The sequence below is a fragment of the Macrobrachium nipponense genome, chromosome 3 (assembly GCF_015104395.2).
Source record: "Macrobrachium nipponense isolate FS-2020 chromosome 3, ASM1510439v2, whole genome shotgun sequence".
In the NCBI taxonomy this organism is placed as follows: Eukaryota; Metazoa; Arthropoda; class Malacostraca; order Decapoda; family Palaemonidae; genus Macrobrachium; species Macrobrachium nipponense.
In genome coordinates, this window is record NC_087202.1 from 47,474,716 (window position 1) to 47,478,167 (window position 3,452).

Below are 3,452 nucleotides of genomic sequence, written 5' to 3' on the forward strand. Positions count from 1 at the left end.
ATCCGAAACATGGTCTTCTCCAAAGCCAGAGTGATCAATTTCGTCCACCTGATTTCCAACCTCATCAAGACAGGCAGAGCTGTCTGAGGCCATGAAATCGTCAAAGAACTGAACCATTTTAATGCTAAATCCACGAAGTATAAATACTCCAGTGAATAGCATAACAATAATGGCAAACATTGTAATCACGCTGGGGACTAGAACCATGGAGTCAAAGCACTGTGCAAGCACAACTGTAAGCAAACTAAGAAACATCTTTGTTCGTTACAAATCAACTCTCTTTGCCTTATCATTACTTTTCAAAAATGACACGTGACGTGTCTGGATTCTATTTCAGGAGTCATTTCTGGTTCCGCCAGAGCCGATCCTGTCTTCGGGAATGTTTGGATTCCGGAGTTAATTTAGACTTCACGGGAGATGCTTCCCTCTTCATATGTATCAGAAGAGGGGCATTCCTATGCAGTCCCCAGGGACTTTCCGAAGATCCTGGAATCAGTCTTCACACACATACTCACACATATGCACTCACATACAATCCACTCTCACTTCAGAGTTATTGCATCCCATTGTGCAAATGAGTCCTAATTACTCCTGATTTTTCGAGCTTCTCAGTAGCGTGATCGGTATGGTTTTGGCCTGCCACCTCGGTGGCCCTGAGATCGATTCTCGGGCATTCCACTGAGGTGTGATGAGATGTGTATTTCTGGTGATAGAAGTTCACTCTCGACGAGGTTTCGGAAGTCACGTAAAGCCGTTGGTTCTGTTGGTTAAGTTGCATGGAACCACTGGTTCCATGCAACTTAAATACACCATACAAACAAACAAAAAAATCAAATACTGGTTTTTACGGAGATTTGTCCTAAATCTCATCTATCTAGAATGATGGTACATTATTTCTACAAATTTTGTAAGTCTCATTTGCATTTTCTCCTTCAAGTATCTATCGATATTTTGATCCTGTCAGTAGTCCACAGTCTTTTAGTCTTATGATATAATGTTGGTGAAAGTCTTATAAGACCTGTAGTTTTAGTTTTCTGTAAAAGAAAACTATTGAGATGGCTTTATCAGTCCGTCCGCACTTTTTTGGTCTGCCCTCAGATCTTAAAAACTACTGAAGCAAGAGGGCTTCAAATTGGTATGTTGATCGTCGACCCTCCAATCATCAAGCAAACCAAATTGCAACCCTTTAGCCTTAAAAGTTTTTATTTGATTGATGATTAACCTTATCAGTGGAGCTAGAGGTGCCAGCCGCCGACGCATCTCTGGAGAGCAACTGAGCACCTCCTGGTCATGGCTGAATGTTTCATACTGCAGCTTATCCAGAGTTTCATACAGCATCATACGCTGCACAGAAAACTCGATTGCGCCGAAGTTTTCGGCGCATTTTTTTTACTTGTGTTTCGGGCAGGGTGGGTGGGTGCAGGGGGTTGTTGTTCCAGGGGAGACTATTAGCCTTCCAATTTTCATCCGTCTATTTGTACCCTACCACACGAGTCAAACTCCAGTTACCTAAATCACTGCTTAGGTCAGCAGTGGCACGATGGGTTTTTAACGGAACATACCCATCTGCCTGCCATTGCCCAGGAACTGAACCCGTTTGTGCGCGTTTGAACATTTCTGGCCAACATTCTACTTGTTTATGCAGTACGTTGCGTACCTGGTAGTTAGTAGACGTAATGGGTCACAATTCGTTGGAGGTACTCCTTCCATCAGGGGGAATTGTTTCAAGAAATGGATCGTCAATGCCCATTGTTGATGTTAAAGTTAAGTATATCTTAGTTTTACCGTAACACTGAACTGATTAACAGCTCTCCTAGAGCTGGCCGGAAGGATTAGATTTATTTTACCCGGCTAGGAACCAACTGGTTTCGTAGCAAGGGACTCACAGCTTATTGTGGTATCCGAACCCCCCTTTATATCGAGAAATGAATTAGTTATCACCTGAAATAAATTCCTCTGATTCCTCACCGGCGGCCGCGGGAAGCGAACTTGGGCTACCGGGTTGATAGTCGTCTACAGAACCTACTCGTCCAGTGAAAAACTCGGTTATTGTGGTGACGATACCATGTACAGTAAATATAGAATCGTTCTTTTAATGTACACTTATGGATTAAGGCATCTCTCTCTAGCCGCTTACATTGGTTTTTGTTTTGTTAATCATCGATCATTTTTCTTAAAAAGTCCTGGCTGGGAAAACACTGCATATAAATGGAAGTCGCTTAAAACGTTAGATTCTTACAGATATTTCCTTAACATGAAATCCAGCACAGCGTGAAAATTACACCACACAAAGAGCAAGAAGAGAGAGAGAGAGAGAGAGAGAGAGAGAGAGAGGAGGAAGGGGGGGGGAGAGGGAGAGGAAGAATGAGGAGACGAGAGAGAGAGAGCAGATCTAATTATACTAACTACCTGGCCAAGACCAGGTAAACTCAGTTGCAAGTTTATAGAGGGTACAACTAGAGCAGAAATAGCAAAGGTTTCATTCCCCAGTTTAATAGGAACTTCAACAAGACTAGTAGAATATTCCTTTTGACCATTAAACCCTTTAACAGTCAGTTTTACTCTAGTAGCTAAAGACTTTAAATTGTAAAAGGAAGCTAACTTGCTAGATATAAAAGTGTTTTGTGATCCTGAATCCCTAAGACCCCTGTAAAGCCTGTCATCACCATTTATACAAAATGTAAAAGTAGGGAGAACTGAACCTGTGGTAACATTGGGAAATACTGCTATCCCACTGCTTGCTTCCTTGGAAGACTCTGCTTTACTATTAATCAGATCAGGACTAAGGTTCCAACAAAGATACTCCATATGATACTGTGAACAATGTGAACAAGGTCTTCGAAATCTGAATTTACATGCTTTAGTGGCATGATTAAAATTACCACATTTTACACAACCTTTATGCAAATTTAATAAATCAATTTTGGCAAAAGAAGTGGCATACTTAGTACACTTATAATTTACGTGATCACCGTCAGAAATACCGGCCTTTGTACAAAAATTACAAGCTTTGGTCGGAGCTGTCTTAATTTTAACAGCCATTGTATTAGTCTTTTCCTGGAATGGCTTTGAATGAGCTACAACTTTATCCCTGACCTATAATTTACCTTTCGCCTGACCCTGTTCATACCTTCCACATGCTGTAAAGAAATTATCTACGATTTACTTAAGTGATGGATGAGTCACATTAGTGATATGAACCAGATGAGACTTAAATCTATCATTGAGTGCAGACCAAACGAAATATCTAACAACCTCTTCAACATCAATATTTAAATATCTCAAATTTTCGAATATAGTCCTTAGTTCTGATAAGGAAACAAAGGGGTCCTCTCCTTTCAGATGTAGACTAGTTAATTCTTAATTACATCGACTTTCGTAATTCAGTCGAGGCAAAAGCCTGAATCATTAAGTCTTTGGCATCTTTGTAACTTTGTTTGTCGGCCTCCAAT